Raw genomic sequence first — 20430 nt, forward strand, 5'->3', positions numbered from 1 at the left:
TCCCATGATGCATGGGATTTTTTGGAAAAAAAAATGATTTCATATGATTATTTGGAAAATTATGGTTTAGTGTTATTGTTTATATTTGATTTTGCTTTGTTTTGTTTTGTTTGTCTTGTAGGTGAATCCTCCTAGTAATTTTGTCAGTTTTCTGTTAAAATTATTTTTTGTCTATGTGAGAGTTCTTATTTTGCTAGTTGCTTCTTCTCTTTGTTCTGAATTCCCTTCCCTTCTCTGTCTGCTGGGTTTCCTTAGTGGGCTATCATCTGTCACCCTCAGATCCCCTCCACCCTGTGTGTCCAACCCACCTAGAAGAAGCCCAGCAGGAATTTGAATCAAAAGAAGCAGATTTAGAGTTGACAGCAGAAAAGAAAGTATTTGTGTTCAATTCACCATTGTACCAAAATCCTCTCTATTACTGTCTTATTACACTTGAGATTGAAATAGAGCCCGAAGTTTCTATTATCACTCCTGATATAACATATTTCTTTTTTTTGTCCTGTAGAGCTTTTAGAAAAATGATCAGAAGTTGATAACAATAAATTTAAAATAATCAAAACAAAACTTTTATCTGGATGTGGTTTTCAGTGGCATACTCATAATGAAAATCCTTTATGCTAAACATGCTTAGGTATCTTCAAGAGAGTTATTAGCAAAACACACAGACACATACACACACACACCAGAAAACAAATTATTTGCTTCTAGGGAAATGGACAAATAACCACATAAGGTTTTTCTGTACCCTTGACTTAGAAAAGCACCCCTTAAATGTTTCAAATGTTTTAATCAAATGCATAAAGGTTATACTATTCCCTTTTTCAGAGTGACTATTCTCCAATTAATAGAAGAAACATCATTAAGAAAATATCCCTTTGCTTTCTTTGAGTTTCAGAATTGTTATATTATTATAAGCAAGTCCTGATTTATTAAATACATATTGAGGTATGTCTTCTTTGTCCAATTGTGGTATCCTTTTTTTCTTTTTAATTTTTAACATTTGTTTATTTTTTTATTTTTTTTTTTTTTTAAATTTTTTTTTCAACATTTTTTTATTTATTTTTGGGACAGAGAGAGACAGAGCATGAACGGGGGAGGGGCAGAGAGAGAGGGAGACACAGAATCGGAAACAGGCTCCAGGCTCCGAGCCATCAGCCCAGAGCCTGACGCGGGGCTCGAACTCACGGACCGCGAGATCGTGACCTGGCTGAAGTCGGACGCTTAACCGACTGCGCCACCCAGGCGCCCCAACATTTGTTTATTTTTTGAAAGAGAGAGAGCAAGCCGGGGAGGGGGAGAGACAGAGGGAGAGAGAGAGAATCCCAAGCATGCCCTCCACTTTCAGCACAAAGCCCAGTGTGGGGCTTGAAGTCACAAACTGTGAGAGCATGACCTGAGCCAAAATCAAGAGTCGAATGCTTAACCAACTGAGCTACCCAAGCACCCCTATTCTGGAATTCTTAATCAGTAATGTAGAAAATGTAAAATACCTCAAATACAGAAATAGGGCAATGTATCTTATCGTGTAATACCACTTTTATATGACAGCAGTAGATGGAAATCAAACAAGAAATCGTTTCCTGCAGGGAAATGGACAGCTTAGAAATAGGAGACAGTATGACATTTGATGAGGCCTGGATCAGTGTAAGCTCAAACATCAGCCATTATTATCATTATTATAGGAGCTAAAGTTTATTGGATATTTAGTATATGCCAGGTATTGTGTTAAGTGCTTCATGTTTTTCCTCATCATGGCCTTATAAAGCCACTTCATTTTATTTGCTGCTTTTAACAGAAGAAGCAAGTTTTGTCCAGTTTAGAAGCACTAACACCAGAGTTCAAACCTTGCTATTCTGATACCTCGTCTTTTCTTATAGCCAATATGTTATATTGAACCTCATTCCATAGTTTTTCATATCATCAGTGATGAAGACTGCATATTGGGGAGCTTGGATTTCATTTTATTACTCTTAAATTTCCATGTCCAATGCAATAAAAACGCATAGAGGAAGAACACTGTGCACAATGTGTTTTCTTTCTTTTTTTTAATGTTTATTTATTTTTGAGAGAGAGAGAGACAGAGCATGAATGGGGGGAAAGTCAGAGAGAGAGGGAGACACAGAATCTGAAACAGGCTCTAGGCTCTGAGCTGTCAGGACAGAGCCTGACGCGGGGCTCGAACTCACGGACCGCGAGATCATGACCTGAGCCGAAGTCGGACGCCCAACCGACTGAGCCACCCAGGCGCCCCTCAACAGTTGGATCTTAACCTACTGAGCCACCCAGGGGCCCCTCAGCCATCACTTTAAAACAAGTATAGCAGATCTTTATTTACAGCTGCCTGCTTTGTTCTTCCTTCATCTAGCTCTCTCTCAGACATCCTTAACAAAACCTATCTAAAATTCAGCTCAACTTACCATATTACCACAGCTTCCTCTCTCTCTCTCTCTCTCTCTCTCTCTCTCTCTCTCTCTCTCTCGGCTAAGTAACTGTTCAGGTCAAATTCATATATATTTGCCTTTATATTTTATATATTTATATATATGTGGCTTCATGTTTTATATCTATCATTTATATATTATATATATCAGATCTATAGACATTTTTCGTAGTGATTTATTTTTGTTTATTAGTGTTTAATTGATATATAGCATTATGTTATTTTCAGGTGTACAAATGATTCAAGATTTATGCATTTCGTCAAATGATCTCTACAACAAGTCTAGTTAACTATTCACCGTACATAGTTAATTTTTTTTCTTATAATGAGAACTTTTAAATCTACTTTCTTAACAACTTTCAAATATGCAGTATCATATTATTAAACAACTTTCAAATATTAACTATAGGCACTATGCTGTATATTATATCCTGTGACTTATTTATGTTATATCTGGAAGTTTTATACTTCCCTTTATCCTTTTCACCCATTTCACTCCCCCATTTTTAAAATGGTCCACACGGGGGCGCCTGGGTCGCTTGGTCGGTTAAGCATCTGACTTTGGCTCAGGTCATGATCTCACGCTCTGTGAGTTCGAGCCCCGCGTCGGGCTCTGTGCTGACAGCTCAGAGCCTGGAGCCTGCTTCAGATTCTGTGTCTCCCTCTCTCTCTGCTCCTCCCCTGTTCATGCTCTGTCTCCCTCTGTCTCAAAAATAAATAAACGTTAAAAAAAATAAAAAAAAATAAAAAATAAAATGGTCCACATGTAAGTAGAATCATACAGTATTTATTTTTTCTGTCTGTCTTCCTGCACTTAGCATCATGCCCACAAGACCCACTCTTGTCATCACAAATGGCAAGATTCCATTCTTTTTGTGGCTGAGGTTATTCCATTGTGTGTATATACCCCATTTTCTTTATTCATTCATCCATCGATGGGCCCTTAGGTTTTTTTCATTGTCCAAGCTCAGTTTCTTCTCGTGAGCTCCCTCCTTAGTGTATTCCAACCAATTTATATATCCTTCCGCATCCAAATCCTGTGCTGCCAATGGTTTTATATTGCCGTATTTTTTATTAGGATAAACAGCCAATAATCATCATGCATGTGAGGGTAGCTGAGGAATGAAAAATATACACCCAAAAAAGGAAGTAGATAAATGGAAATTAGAGGAAACAGAGATAAAGTCAGGAATAGAATAACATCTTTTGTTAAAAGGCAATAAAAATTATAAAAGTAGATAATGAATCCAATGAACAAAATAGGGTGCTATAAAAAAAAAGAATGTTCATAAAAACAAAAGGCTCTTGAGAATTTAAAACAGAATAGCCAAAATTTGGAGGAAACAGTTTTAAGTGAAAAATGGAAATCTCTAAGAAAGTAGAATAAAAATAATAGGTAGGTAAAAAAGAGAGAGAGAGAGAGAGAGAGAGAGAGAGAGAGAGAGAGGGAGAGAGAGATTAAGGGAACTGGAGTATCAATTTAGGAAGTTTAATACCAAATCATTGTCTTTCTAGGAGGAGAAAACCAAACGTGTGTATAATGGAAGGAGGGTGAGGGGTGATAGTGACTAAGAATAGTAACCAAGAAATAAATTATACAATTTTTTTTTTCAGAACTGAAGGACAGCAGTTTCTAGATTGATAAGGAACACTGGGCACCTAATACAATGAGTGGGAAAATGTTTCCCTCATGATACATTACTGCAATTTCAGACTACCAGAGAGAGAAAATCACAAAAGTTTTCAGAGAAAATATAGATCTCATACAAAAGATTAGGTTTCACGCTGGTGGTTACCCGACATCTCAACGATACTGGGGTGTAAGTGACTATGGAAAAGTGTGTGAATACTTACAAGGTAAAATAATCACCAACCTAGAATTCTGTACCCCAGCAAACTATTAAGTATGAAATTGGAATGATTATATCAATTTAAAAAAATGTTTCATCCTCTGTACGTGTTCTTGGAAGATGAGAGGAAGATATTTTTAAGCATGAGTGAGTGAATGAATGAATGAATGAATGAAGAGAAACACATGAGCTGCAGGATTCTGAGCTTCAACATAGGATGAAAATGAAAGTGTTTCTCAGGATGATGTTTAGGGAGTGTCAAGGTGGACATAAGTGGATTTCAAAATGACACTGTGCAGCATGCTTTAAACACAGTCAAACTGGAACAATTTCATTAAAAATAAAAATAGAATTAACAATAACAACAACAGCAACAACAATAATAAGGGGACTGAAAAATGCTTTATGTCTTTGACCACATTATGAAACTACATTTCTGTCACGTTTAGAAGGCATTAGTGGTGAGGACATAGACAAATCAACCCCTCCCCCCACACACATACACGAAATAAACTAGGATGTCTTAAATGAAGAATCTACTCAGAAATTTGATCTACTCAGATATATGCACGTATATCTACACATATACACCCATATTTATATATATTCCATAATATTGTCCATAGTTCATTTTAAATAACATTTTTAAGGGATGAGAACATCCCTTAAATTCTTTTTTTTTTTTTAACTTAAAATGGTGGTAGGACTTTTGAGAGGTGGAAGAGAGGGAACCTGTGTGTGTGTGCGTGTGTGCATGTGTACTATGAAAGCTCTAATTCTCCCTTTTCATACTAGGAAGGTACCTACATGGTATTTTGAATTGAGAAACCAGGGAACAGCTGTGGAAGCACTTTTTTAGAAGTTTTACGGTAAATACCATAAGAATCAGCCAAATGTTGAAAATAGTTTCTGTATTTATGCAGCTGGATGTTACTAGACTTAAAGCATCATTTGACTTGTCAAAACTGTATGTTTATTTGATAACAGAACACATAAAAATGTGTACGTGATATAATAAAAACAAGCAAAGGATTGGGCATGTTTTCATGAACACCAAATTAGAACACACTTCAAAAGTTAGCTTGAACCTCACAAGATGGTGACTTTTGTTTGTTTGCTTTTTTCCCGATTTATGTTTTGGACCAACAAATACCTTTACAATCCTAGATATCATTCAGTGGGAGGTTAAATTAATAGTACTGAGTTTCTCATGATATTAAATACATTACAATTTTTTTGTAAATATTTTTCCTTTTTTTAAAAAAAAATTGAAAAGTTTTTTTTAACGTTTATTTATTTATTTTTTTTGAGACAGAGAGAGACAGAGCATGAACGGGGGAGGATCAGAGAGAGGGAGACACAGAATTCGAAACGGGCTCCAGGCTCTGAGCTGTCAGCACAGAGCCCGACGCAGGGCTCTTAACTCACAAGCTGTGAGATCATGACCTGAGCTGAAGTCGGACGCCCAACCGACTGAGCCACCCAGGTGCCCCTAAAAAATTTTTGAATTGAACCACTGTCTATTTGCATACAGAGATACATAGACAGATAAAATGAAACAGTTCCCTGCCTGGATCTTCCAGAAGTCCATTGCCTCCAACCTTCATTCTTCCACTTGGAGCTCTGGCTGTACTTTTTTTTCAGTTTTCTACTCATTCAAATTTTTTGCTATACTCTTCTCCCTTGGAGGGCTTATTAAGTAAGTGCCTAACTGAACTGACAAACTGTTTTATGTCCGGTGCACAAAGGAGCTAATTATAGCATGGTAACTGTATCTTGCAGTAGGTTTGCATTCTGGCAAGTTAGATGCTGAAGAAGGGTTCTGATGTTGAGAATTACAGGAGTTGTGATTGTCCAAGATCTGTTTTTGGCAGGTAGGTACCCCGGAGCGTTTATCTCACACTGTTACACGCAAGACAAGTATGTTATGTTCTGTATAAACAGTTTTGTGCGTGATTATTCAAGCACACACTAGGAAAAAATTATACTTATTTTTAAATATTATTTTATTTTGAGAAAGGGAGACAGAGGATGCAAAGCAGGCTCAGTGCAGAGCCCGAAGTGAGCTCGAACTCATGAACCGAACCGTGAGATCATGACCTGAGCAGAAGTTGGGCACTTAACTGACTGAATCACTCAGACGCCCCTGTTGTTTGTTTTTTGATAAAGGTAGATTATTCTTGAGTATTTTTTCTTCACGAGTCAAAAATTCTTTAATCTTGTGATCTTGAACCGTTGAATCGGACACATTGTGAGATTTCGTAACGATCTCTCTCTTCTGATTCTGCGAGTTACCAAGTTGCCTTCATTCATCAGTTACTTGCTTAGCATCCACAGGGGACTGTACTCTTGTAGGCTCTCAGACGCTTCTAGAAAGCAAGAACTCAGACTGGACTTCCAAGAGATAATGACTAATAGTGTGGCATCAACCTCAGTATTTAAGATACTGGGTTTATTTATTATAATTCCTTTTCACCCATCTTAAGCTTTTACATTCTAGAGAACTGCCATTAAGAGATAAAAAAAAAAAAAAAAAAAAAAACACCAACAACAAAAACAACCAAAAGTGATTTCTCTTTTTTCTTTTTCCAAGTATGTGCATTAGCTATTCTTTATTTGTAATCCACCAAAGACGTTTGAAATGAACTATCAAACTTCTCTCTGATAATTCAAGAAGGAATCTACTTTAACAGATGAAGCAGACTTTTCTAAACTTCATTCAAAACATATGGCTGGTAAAGTGCTGGGTTGCTGTTTTTCCCTTTGGAAGGTCTAGTAGTATGCTATTTTAGTTGGTTATATGTGAAGCTGGATTATTTAAAAATAACCATGTCTCTTCTGGCTAGCAACTATTTTATGATATAAACAACTCTTTGAGTAGAGACATATTTTTGAAATAAAGTTTTGTAATGAAATAGTCTGATACTTGATGACTGCATTTGAAAATATTTTTTCTTAAAAATGAGAATCCAACTAAATCTTGGGAATAAGCTAGGGCAAAATCAATGCAGTTTTGCTGAAATGGAGCTCAGGAAATAATTCCAAATTAAACTGGCCAACATCCTGGTCCTATGTGTAAAATATTGTTAATCTTCATATCCTTTAACTGAAATAAGGCCTGTGTTAAGACAAAAGAATTTTGTTCTAAAATTTCAGAACTCAAAATTTCAGATCTGAGTAACAATTAAGTAAGTATATGTCAATATATTTATCTGAATTACAAAAAATAGTGTTGGGGCGCCTGGGTGGCTCAGTCGGTTAAGTGTCCGACTTCGGCTCAGGCCATGATCTCACAGTTTGTGAATTCGAGCTCCGCTTCGAGCTCTGTGCTGACAGTTTGGAGCCTGGAGCCTGCTTCAGATTCTGTGTCTCCTTCTCTTTCTGCCCCTTCCTCACTTGTGTTCTGTCTTTCTCTGTCAAAAATAAATAAATAAATGTAAAAAAACATACTTAAAAAAGTAAAAATAAAAAATAGCGCTTATGCCAAGATTATGGCAAGGCTTTACAACTAAATAACACTCCTCACGTTGCATAACTGGTATTTTCTGTGTAGGTAAATCTTAAAATTTTATTTTTAATTCAAAAATTAAAAATTATTATTTGAATTAATGCAGTCATATATGAAAGGTAAACATGACTTGGTAATAGTATTTTTCTCATTTCAGAATACTTCTAAATTTACATTGTTTCAAACATTTGGGAACTTAACTAAAAAAAGGTTGGCATAATTCCAAACTGATTGATTGGGTTTTGGTAGCTTCTGTCGTTTTAGATGTTCCAGTTTAAGCAGATGGATTTTGCAGTGGACTGAATGTTTATGTCCCCCCAGAATCCATACGGGGAAGCCTAATCCTCAACATGCAGGTAGTTGAGATGAGGTCTTGGTCTTTGCTGAGGGGACCAGTAGGTCTTCAGGACAGAACCCTCAAAAATGGGATTAGTACCCTTATAAAAGCCCTGACAGAGCTAGATTGCCCCTTCCACTGTGGGAGGAAACAGTGAAAAGAAGTCCATCTCTGAATCAGAAAATGGGCTCTTGCCAGAGGCAGAACCTGCCTGCAACTTGATCTTGGATTTCCCAGCTTCTATACAAAAATATCTAATGACGGACCTTTCTTCTCCACTGTGGAATCTAAGTTCCAAACTCACTTCATATGTCATGTGGACAAATGTAGACTGTCTTTTTAAGCCTCTGGCTTCCCAAATCAAGGGGAACCATATTAGGTAGTCTCAGGAGCTATTTCCCTGTACTCTGTATGAATCAAGAGATTCATGGGTCATAGAATTTAAATAAGTTTGTAAGTCTGCCCAGCTCTATATTACTCTAAAAGCAAAATCTATTACTCATTTTGTATATATATACAGAAAAAAATATATATATAGTTTTCTGAATAACAGCTACATAAATTATGTCCTTTGGATTTAACTACCATTTAGACAGGCCATTCATTTTAAAGATCATTTAGTAATTAGCAATTGTTGTGATAACTAATAATCTTGTATAATGAATAATTTTACTGTAATTACATGTTCCACTCAGTAACTAATAGTCATAGAGGTAAGTTTTCCACTGTGGAGTTGTCAGAGAAATCCATACTTCCCAGCCAGAGTCCTTCAAATGTTTTTTTTTTTTTTTTCTTCCTTGTTAACCTTCTCAGATACCTCAGTCATTCCTCATAAATTCTCTGTATTTCAGCCGCCCAGAAATACTAGTAGTCTCTTCTAAACTCTCTTCAGTTTTTCATATCTTTTAATGTTCTTATTGAGCTGAACTATTTTTTAATGTATTGAAACTGAGAGATCTAATATTCCCAACAAGCCAACTATCCCTCTTCACAGAAAACAAACCTGAGATTGTCAAATTGAATTGCACTTGGCTAACTAGAAATTTTCAAGCCGTTCTATTTACTTACTTTTTAGTGCCTGTAACCTGGTTGAATTTGCCTTTTGTATAAATGTTTGGTGGTGTAAGATGTATACATAATGCATTTACATCTGGTTAGAGAGATCTTTGTTCTATATAAATGAGGTGTTATTGGCTGACCGTATTCTTTTAAATCTCAACTGTAATAATCATATATGACATCTAAAGTAGTTGCTTCATAAAGTAGTTCTGGATCATTACTTTTTAATGTTTGAAATGTCTTTATTCATATTAGAGAGAGAGAGAGAGAGGGACAGAATCTGAAGCAGATTCCAGGCTCTCAGCTGCATGCTGTCAGCACAGAACCCTATGCAGGCCTCTGATCTGTGCGCAGGGGGATCATGACCTGAGCGGAAGTCAGAGGCTTAACCGACTGAGCCTCCCAGGTGCCCCTAGATCATTTTGATCATCTGAGTTTAAGCAGTGTTTGAGCTCATTGGAGCAAAAGGATTTATTTAGAGTAATTCACCCAGCTATTTCCACAGGTGTATTTTTCACCGTTTTGTGGTAGTGTTCTGATTCTTTTCCAAACTGGATTTTACTGGCATAAGAAATCTTTCTCTAGGTGAATAACTCAGTTTTAGACCTAACAGTCACTTCCAGTATCAAGGGCACCGCAACGTCACCGAAAAGCACTCCCCGGTAGATTAGTTGCCCCAACTTCTCTGTTCTTGTAGTGTAATGAATATACTACTCGGATACACTAACAGATGCACTGAAGAATAATACAGAGTTTATACATTGTACTAGTATTTTGGGTGGTCCAGTTACCATCTGTTGAATAATCAAATGAGTTAATGGATAGTTAAAACGATGAGTAGATGGATCAACAAAATTATCCTAAAACTTTGAGTTAGGTAGCTTAAAGACTATGAAGCATATAGGTCTCTCAGTAGTTCAAACTTTGCAAATAAAGATTTAAGGACAAATATCTTTCATCCAGAAATATGTTTATGAGTTACACAAAGGTTCTTCGTTAAATCTTCTTTGAAATTTAAACACTAAAACTTGTTTATAGTCTCATGAAATTTGGAAGTAAAGTTGGATACAGAAATATGGACAGTCTTCATATATATTGGTAAATTTATTAATAAGGAGCTGAATTAGTCCAAGCATAGGTTATAGCTAGATATAACACCATAGTTAAGAAGAATTTTTTAAGGCAAGTCTCCCATAAAATTCATGTTTTTTATTTATAGATAATTTATTGTTCAATATAAGTTATATATAAAATGTGTAAGGCTTAAATGCACAGTTCAATGAATTATTTTAATGTGTACTCCTTTGTCACCATTGTCTCATGAGAAAAAAAAAATAGTGTCATTATGCCAAAAGTGCTGTGTGATATTCCTCCCAACCAGTACTAGCCTTTATTCTGTCTAAAAATAATCTCTAGTGCTCGCTTCGGCAGCACATATACTAAAATCGGAACGATACAGAGAAGATGAGCATGGCCCCTGCGCAAGGATGACACGCAAATTCGTGAAGCGTTCCATATTAAAAATAAATAAATAAATAAATAAATAAATAAAATAAAATAAAATAAAATAAAATAAAATAAAATAAAAATAATCTCTATTTTGACTTTTTTTTTTTTCAACGTTTTTTTTTTATTTATTTTTGGGACAGAGAGAGACAGAGCATGAACGGGGGAGGGGCAGAGAGAGAGGGAGACACAGAATCGGAAACAGGCTCCAGGCTCCGAGCCATCAGCCCAGAGCCTGACGCGGGGCTCGAACTCACGGACCGCGAGATCGTGACCTGGCTGAAGTCGGACGCTTAACCGACTGCGCCACCCAGGCGCCCTATTTTGACTTTTTAAATAATAAATTCTTTTTTGTATTTTCAGACCCCAGGTTTGCATCCCTACTTTACAAGAATATATCATTCCTCACTGTATTTTACTTTGGCTGATTTGTGAACTTTATTTTTTTTTTAACTTTATATGAATCAAATCATACAGTATATGTGTATTCTTCTATCTAGCGTTATGTTTGTTGGCTCTGTGTGTAGTTGCTTTTCATTTTTATTGCTTTATAGTATCTAGTATATAAATGTGCCATTTTCAGTTTATCCATTTGACTGATGGGCATCTGAGTTCTTTCTAGTTTGGGGCTATTATAGATGACACTGCTAAGATCATCATTGCCCGTGTCTTGAGTACATCTGAACTCCCTTTGGGGGGGATTTGCCAGTAAGTAAGTTATAGGGAGTTGCATCATTGCCTCTAGTAGGTAAAGCCAACCTGTTTTCTAAAGAGTTTGTGTGAGTTTTCACCCCCCATTGGCAGTGCCAAGAGAGTGCTAGCCTGTGAGATTGCCACTCCCTTTAATTTCTGCTGTTCTAGGGTGTCTGGCTTTACCTTATTCCACTTATTAAATTCAGGGTAATGACACATGTACTGAAATATTTTTATATTTAGAAAAGCATCGATTTCTAGATCTAATACTTTCTCTAATGTTTAATTAAGGTATTGCCAGTAAATTATTTAATATCTAACTCTCAATAATTAAGAACAATTATTTTCTGTAGTACTTGTCCCTTAGTCTAATTTTGCTTTTACCCGATCAAATGCCATCCTTCAGATTGTAAAGATAAATTACAAAGTACCCTGTTAACCTCTCTGTGAGTTAATTTTATGTAATTAGAATCTTACTCCATTTCATTAAGGTACTTCTTTTCCCTATGCAAATAATTCCCCAGGGAGAGACGGTTAAGCACACAGAACTTTTGTATAGTTTTCTCGTTTTTATTTGCCATAAAGTATGTTGAGATTTTAAAACTTTGTCTGAAATTTCCTTCCAATGTGTTTCCTGAAGTTGTGGTTCAGTTGCATGAACATTTTGCTGTTGATACTTCTTCTGGGTCTAGTGATACTTGGTTCCCTTTATTCTTAGAATAAGGGGATATTAAAAATCAATAACAACTGTGAGCTTTATAGGCAATAAAATCGTGTTAGCAAACAGGCTTTGGGGGAACTAGATATTACTTTCCAGGAATGCAAAAATGCCAAAATGAGGAAGGCTTTGCTCTGTGTAACATTTCCCAAGCTGACCATTTGAAGTTTCTCCGAACAGTTTCTGCAGCATCCCTTTGCTGGGTTGTTTGCAAGGTTTGTAAGGAATTTTGTTTTTGCCATGGATAAACACATGACTATTGACTTTTCTGCAAACCAGAGTAGAGAAGGGTAGGCGAGTGACTGTTTTCAGTTGCCCAGCTCACAAGAAGCTTCCTTGTATGGTGGCATTTCTCACCAGGATCCTGCCTCATGTTCCTCTCTCTCTTTGTGTTTTATATGCGATGGCTTCCTCTGCTTAGCTACAAAAGTTGTCCTGGATCCACCAAAGTTTCATCCAGAGATGTCTTGAAATATCTTGCCCTTACTATTTTCTTCTTCGTTTCCTTTATCATGTAGAAATTTATCTTTTTCCTCTTTACTGTCACTTTAATGGGGTTTTATTAGGGAGAAGCAATAAACTCAAGTCCCTCAACATATCTTACTGATTGCCTACAGAAATTCACTTATTTGTTTTAGCACAAGCAGTAAAGAAGAGTTAGAGAATCAAACAAATACCTTCTTTGGTGCACATTTTATTTTACCCGTTAATGGGTTATAAAAATTTTCTCAGATCCTAATCACTTTCTTGGCTTAATGTTGAAATATGCCGTCGGATTATATTTTTTTCACAGTTTATATGTGATTTGGTAAACATACCTAAAAGTTAGAAGAGACATTAATTTTCTAAGTGTATTCTTTGCTACTTTCCAAAGCCAGAGTTATTTTCTCTTTCTTACAGTTATTTGAAAATATCACAGGATTTTGTTTTTCTATGCTAAACAATAGAACATCATTTCTAAAAGCATGGGGATTTAAATATTTGTCAGGAATAAGCTGTAAATTCTTCTGGGATAGAGCTTGCTGGGGTGGCTTATTTTTGATAATTTTCTCATTCTTCTTTTCATTCTGCTCTGCTCAGGTGTTACACCAGAAATAATGTAAGGTGTCATTCTTATGCAATAAGTTCACACAAAATATACATGGAGTACATGGAAAAAGCATGAGAGCAAGTCCCCTGCACACACTCTCTATCTCTTTCTCTCTCACCTTCTTTCCCTCCCAACTTCCCTTCCTAGAGGTGATGGTCTTTCTCTTTCCTCTCCTTTTTCTATACAAATGTGTAAAGACATGCGCGCGCGCACACACACACACACACACACACACACACACACACAGAAACCACCTGTTTTCATTATCATTATTCTTTTCTGCTATCAAAATGTGCCATTCTTCTTTACATTTGTCAAACAGGTTTACTCTGAAGAACTTTGCATGTCTGCTCACGTAACCACATCATTCTTCTTAATCTTTCTTCATTTTTCTTGTGATTTGTTTTGTTTGGATTTTTGCCTTTTATATTGTGTTTCCTATGTATCTGTACTTTGCTTTCATGTTGACAATTTTGATTACCTTATGTGTTTCGGTAGATTTTCTGGTTTCATTTGTCTAGTATTTAAACATTTTATACCTTATTTCTTATCCTCTCATAGTATTGTTATATTGAACATATATTTAAACATTTTTAAATCAATGTCTAGAGTTAAGGGGCTCCTCTTTCCTCTGCAACCCCAACTTAACATGCTTTTCCTGCTCTTAATCCAAACTCCCAGAGTAAATTTCTAATAATTTTGTCCTAAGGATAATTGGGGAATAAGTAAGCCTCATAGCACTGTTGCTATGTTTTATTTTTATTTTTTTAATGTTTATTTATTTTTGAGAGAGAGAGAGAGAGAGAGAGAGAGAGAGAGAGAGAGAGAGAGAGAGATTGAGACCATGGGCGTGTGAGTAGGGGAGGGGCAGAGAGAGAGGCAGACACAGAATCAAAGGAGGCTCTCGGTTCCGAGCTGTCAGCACAGAGACCAACACGGGGCTCAAACCCACAAACTATGAGATCATGACCTGAACCGAAGTCGGCTGCTTAACCTACTGAGCCACTCAGACACCCCAGAGCACTGTTGCTGTTTTAAGCCCTGTTATTAGATTTCTCTTTATCTGTTTATTGCTTCTTACATTGTAAATCTTCCTTCGAAGAGTGGAGTTTTCTGTTTCTCCCATGCAATACATTTATGTTTGCATTATTTTCAACGTGTCTTTGAAAGATAATAGGATTATATGTTCAGATCACTTTTTTGTCAGAAATTCAATGACTTTGATGTTATCATCATCATCCAGTATTGCTGAGGGAAACTCCAATTATGAAGGAAATCTGTTTATAGTTCCTCTGTCCCATTCTTGGTCTAATTGTTATTTTTTCTCCCAAGTCATTATGTTCTCCACTGTTTCCTGATTCTTACATTTTGTTCATCTCTCATTTTTAAAAATTATTGTCTCTGAAAATAGCTTTCCATTGTTTTTACACTTTAACAGCTTAGTTGACCTTAACATTATTAAGTAGGAACCATTTTCCCGTCGAGTATTTTAAAAGTTCTGTTGTCGGGGTGCCTGGATGGCTCAGTCGGTTAAGCGGCCGACTTCGGCTCAGGTCATGATCTCGCGGTCCGTGAGTTCGAGCCCCGCGTCGGGCTCCGCGCTGACGGCTCAGAGCCTGGAGCCTGTTTCAGATTCTGTGTCTCCCTCTCTCTGACCCTCCCCCGTTCATGCTCTGTCTCTCTCTGTCTCAAAAATAAATATAAAAACGTTAAAAAAAATTAAAAAAAAATTCTGTTGTCATGTAGCATTTAATTATGAGCATGTATGCCTTTTTGTTCTTGACACCCTTTATAGTTGAACTATTTTCTGTGCTTATCAGAGAGTAGGAACATTTCTTCCCCTTCCATCAGGATTTCCCCCAAGATGTGTCCAGATGTGAATCTCTTTACATTTATTTTACCTTTCACATGATGAGCCTTTGCAATTTTCCACGCATAGCCCACTAAACTTGTCTTTAGTTATGTGCTATCTATTACTTCTTCTCTTCTGTTTTCTCAGTTTTCTTCTTTTAGGAGACCTGTCGTTATGAGGTTTGAGGTTTATGGATTGTCCTCCCTACCTAATGCTGCTTTCCCAACATTTATTTCTATCTTCTTATTTTGTCCTCTGCGGTTAAAAGAGTATTGCTTAAATCATCTACTTTTCTGTTTTGATTTTTTGAAGTGTCATTTCTACTGTAATCACTTGGTCAATTAAAAAAAATCTCTGTCTTTCAGACACACACAGCCCCGCCCCATACATCCTGCTCCCCCCCACGAAAAAACAAAACAAAACAAAACAAAACAAAAACAACTGGCTGAGAGAGGTACAGGAAAAATATTTTAAGCAATATATTACAGCTACACAGTGTTTTACTTTTAGTTTAAAAGAAATTCCTGCATGAAATCCAGTTCATGATTTTGGGATGGAATTGAAAAATTGTAGTTTACTAAATATTCCTAGGGCATTTAATAGGCCATGAATTGTTGCATATGAGATGTTCTGTTGTGTTTGGCGTTTTAAGTGGCCCATTTTATCCAATATTCATGATTGATCATCCAAATTTTATGTAAGTGTAACTTTTCCTGGGCCACAAGATGGTGTCTGGAATCGAGTGCTGAATGATTCACTTCAGATTCCACTTTTTTGAAGAAAATTTCAAAAATATTTTCAATATTAACTATATTGTAACTACATAATTTAGCTTGCAGTGATTATAACATTTAAAGAAAATAATTATTAAAGATACTTAGACTGAAGGCCATTAAGTACTTATGTTTTTAACAGGTAAAATTCACTGAGAACTCGCAATGTATAATTTTTGCATTGACCATTACAATAAATCTTTTTTAAAAAATGAAAGTTACATAAGTACTAGTAAAGATACCTCTACAGACATAAAAGGAATGTTTTAAAAGCCTAAAAGAAAAAGCTATATCTCAAAATTTAATATTCTTCCAAAGGTATATTCTTTTAGAATAAATAATGTATTTATGTATTCTTTTAGAATAAATAAAAAGGAAAGAAAACATGTGTATTCATTGAACTCAATTCATTTACATCAAACTTACAAGATTGTGGTATAGTACTCTTTTGCTTTCGTGAGAAAACTGAGGTTGTGAAGCAATAAATAACTTGATCACAATTACTGTAAAAATAAATGACCATTAAATCTCAAACCTAATGTGTTTCATGTCTTTTGACAAAACATTCCTCTTTGTCATATAGTAGTTTTTTTAAACCTTGAGATCCAGAGTATTAAGCTTGTTTTTAATATTTACCTCCTAGGCATTGTCACTTAAAAAATAAAAAGGAAGAGGGGCGCCTGGGTGGCGCAGTCGGTTGGGCGTCCGACTTCGGCCAGGTCACGATCTCGCGGTCCGTGGGTTCGAGCCCCGCGTCGGGCTCTGGGCTGACGGCTCAGAGCCTGGAGCCTGTTTCCGATTCTGTGTCTCCCTCTCTCTCTGCCCCTCCCCCATTCATGCTCTGTCTCTCTCTGTCCCAAAAATAAATAAATGTTGAAAAAAAAAAAAAAAAAAAAAAAAAAATAAAATAAAATAAAATAAAAAGGAAGAAATGATGTGTAAAAGTATAGAGAAGATTGATAAGACCTAGCAATTATTGAGGATCTGTTTACCAATGAGTTATGTACTATTATCCCTATTTATAGATGAGGAAACTGAGACACAAATTTCAGTAATATTTCCAAAGTCCTACAGCTACTAAGTGGTAGGGAGTGAATTTAAATCAAGCAGTCTGACTCTTGATTCAACCCTCCTGAACTCATGACAAGCTACTGTTTTCCCTAAGATGTTGCCAAACACTACCACCCCAATCTGAGGTTGTCAACATTGATACATTTTCTTTTTCTTTAATGAAAGAAGTAAAGGAGAAAACAAAGTTAGAGAGGGAGGGAGGCAAACCATAAGAAACTCTTAAAGACTGAGAATAAACTGAGGGTTGATGGGGGGTGGCAGGGAGGGGAAAGTGGGTGATGGGCATGGAGGAGGGCACCTGTTGGGATGAGCACTGGGTGTTGTATGGAAACCAATTTGACAATAAATTTCATATTAAAAATGTCTGTTATGAAGGTAAGTTAATAAAACAATTTTTATGAGGATAAAAAGAAGATTCACAATAAAATTGAAATTCCCAGCCCCATCCATTTCTCCCTTTAGGCAATGTTCAGCATGAGCTTAAGGAATAGCCTGTCTGCTTCTAAATAAATGTTTACATAGATGTCCAATATGTGCACACTGGTAACGTTTCTATATGTGAGGCATGGTGTCTTCCATATTTTTCTGAAAATTATTTTTTCACTTCATATTAAAATATATATAAGTGGTATAGGACAATTTATTCTGTTTTATTCTCCAGTATCCCATTGAAAGAATAAATTGCATCTTTCCTTTCTCCTTTAGACGCCTTTTAAAAATACCTTTCTCCTGTGAAAACCTTTTGAAAAAAAAAGGTTTTACTATTACAAGCAACATTATACTAGATATTAATGTACATGTTTCCTTGTGCAAAAGTTTGAGAAATTCTCCTGAGCAGTGTCACCTAGATTATATGATGGGGAGGTAGAGAACATGGGCCAGCGTGTAAATTAGCACACTGCTTAGTTCATTAAGAAAGTTTTGCTTAAAAATGTCAACTAAAAAAATTGTGAGTTTGCTGACATGGTTATAGTTGATCTATATCACGCATCTTAAGTAACACAGAAGCTCCTTCCCTCATTGTGTGCGTGTAACAGACTGCCAAGAGCAGTCTTCAATGACCACCCTGTGTAGTGTGGCTCTAGCACATATATTAGGAAGCAGAATTGCAGTAGGGAAGGTTTCTCTTACCGTTCACTGTCAGTTTGCTCCTCACTGTGGTTATACCCACTTTACTTCCCCTGACAACTCATGATGTATTCACTTACCTCTTTTTATCATTAGCGTTTGATATTGTTGGTCACTTAAATTTCTGCCAATCTAGTAGATAAGGTATGGTGTCTTACTGTGTTAATTTGCCTTTTCTTTATTACTAACTTCTTTATATGTTGTCATTATTAGCTTTTTTCTATATATTTATTACCACTTGGGTGTCTTTTTTTTTTTTTTTGAATGCCTGTTTTTTTTCTAAGTAGTTAAGACCTTATAGGGGAGCCTAGGTGGCTCAGTGGGTTGAGCTTCTGACTCTTGATTCAGGCACAGGTCATCATCTCATAGTTTAGTGCGTTCAAGCCCCGCGTTGGGCTCTGTGCTGACAGTGTGGAGCCTGCTTGGGATTCTCTCTCCTCTCTCTGCCCCATCCCTGCTCACACTCTCACTGTTTCTCTCAGAATAAATAAGCAAACTTAAAAAAATTTAGTTGAGATTTTTTTCCAGCTTTAGTGACATGTAACTAACATAGCATTGTGTAAGTTAAGGTTGTGATGATTTTATGCACATATATATTGCAAAATACGTGCCATAAAGTCATCACTAATGAGAACAAGTAAGAAATATTCTCTTAGCAGCTTTCAAGTATATAATACAGTAATTTTTTTTTATTTTTTTTTCAACGTTTTTTATTTATTTTTGGGACAGTGAGAGACAGAGCATGAACGGGGGAGGGGCAGAGAGAGAGGGAGACACAGAATCGGAAACAGGCTCCAGGCTCCGAGCCATCAGCCCAGAGCCCGACGCGGGGCTCGAACTCATGGACCGCGAGATCGTGACCTGGCTGAAGTCGGACGCTTAACCGACTGCGCCACCCAGGCGCCCCATATAATACAGTAATTTTAATATGGTTACGAAGATGTATGTACATTAGATCCCAAGAGCTTACTCATCTTATAACTTTGACCATTATCTCTCCATTTCCCATACCTTGTAGCCCTAGGCAATAGCTATTCTACTGTTTCTATGAGTTTGGGTTTTTTCTGATTCCACATATCAGTGAGACCATACAGAATTTGCCTTTCTGTGCCTGACTTCTTTCACTAAGCATAATGCCCTCAAGGTCCATCCATGTTGTTGCAACTGGCAGAATTTCCTTCTTTCCATGGCAGAATAATATTCCACTGTGCATGTGTGTGTGTGTGTGTGTGTGTGTGTGTGTGTGTGTGTGTGTCTTAACATTTTCTTATTCATTTACCCATCTATGTCCACTTAGGTTGTTTCCACATCTTGACTGTTATAAATGTTGCAATGAATTATTTCCTTCAGATGTATACCCAAAAGCTGAAATGCTGGATCCTATGGTGGTTGTGTACGTTTTTGAGGAATCTCCCTAATGTTATCCATAATGGCTGTACCAAATTACATTCCCACCAATAGTGTACAGGAGTTCCATTTTCTCCACATCCTTACCAACACTTATCATACCTTTTTTTATGAGAGCCATTCTAACAGATGTGATGTATCTCACTGAGGTTCTGATTTGCATTTCCATGATGGTTGATAGTGTTGAGCATCCTTTCATGTATTTGTTGGCCTTTTGCATGTCTTCTTTGGGAAACGTCTATCCAGGTCCTATGCACCTTTTTAAATTATATGTTTTGCTTTTTTTTTGGTTTGTTTTGTTTATTTTTTTGGTACCGAGTTGCATGAGTTCCTCATATATTTCTGTATTAACCTCTTATGAGATACATGATTTGGAAATATTTCCTGCCTTTTCATGGATTGCCTTTCTAATTTGTTGGTTGTTTCTCTTGCCATGCAAAACCTTTTTAGTTTGATGCAGTATTACTTGTTTATTTATATTTAGTTCCTTGTCTTTTTACTGTCATTTCTAAAAAAATCATTGCCAAGACCAATGCCAAGAAATGTTTTCTCTGTATTTTCTTCTAGGAGTTTTATGGTTGCAGGTCTTACATGTAAGTCTCATTTATTTTGAGTTTTTTTTTTCTGAAATGTGTAAGATAGGGTTCTGATTTTGTTTTTTTTTACAGGTGAATACCCAGTTTCACCCATACCATTTACTGAAGAGACTGTACTTTCTTCATTGAGCATTAATGACTCCTTTGTCAACAGCTGATGACCATACACGCATGGGCATCGTCTATTTCTGGGCTCTTAATTCTGTTCCATTGGTCTATATATTGGTTTTCATAACAGTGTCATGCTTTTTCATATACCACAACTTTGTATTATAATTTAAAGCATGACGCTTCCCACTTTGTTCTTTCTCAATATTGATTTGGCTATTTGGGGTCTTTATGGTTCCATACAAATTTTAGTTTTGTTTTTTTCTATTTCTGTGAAAATGGCGCTGGACTTTT

At 36.3% G+C, this 20430-nt stretch overlaps 1 protein-coding gene and 1 non-coding gene across 2 annotated transcripts in view; both read left to right on the forward strand.

Annotated features, from left to right (window-relative positions):
• Positions 1–20430, forward strand: part of TENM3 (teneurin transmembrane protein 3) — a 2564262-nt gene that overhangs the window by 153885 nt on the left and 2389947 nt on the right. The window lies entirely within an intron of this gene.
• On the forward strand, positions 10610–10716 carry LOC131508154 (U6 spliceosomal RNA). Its single transcript, XR_009259865.1, has one exon. It is a non-coding gene; the product is annotated as a U6 spliceosomal RNA (small nuclear RNA).

The sequence above is a fragment of the Neofelis nebulosa genome, chromosome 3, assembly GCF_028018385.1.
Source record: "Neofelis nebulosa isolate mNeoNeb1 chromosome 3, mNeoNeb1.pri, whole genome shotgun sequence".
NCBI classification, from domain to species: Eukaryota; Metazoa; Chordata; class Mammalia; order Carnivora; family Felidae; genus Neofelis; species Neofelis nebulosa.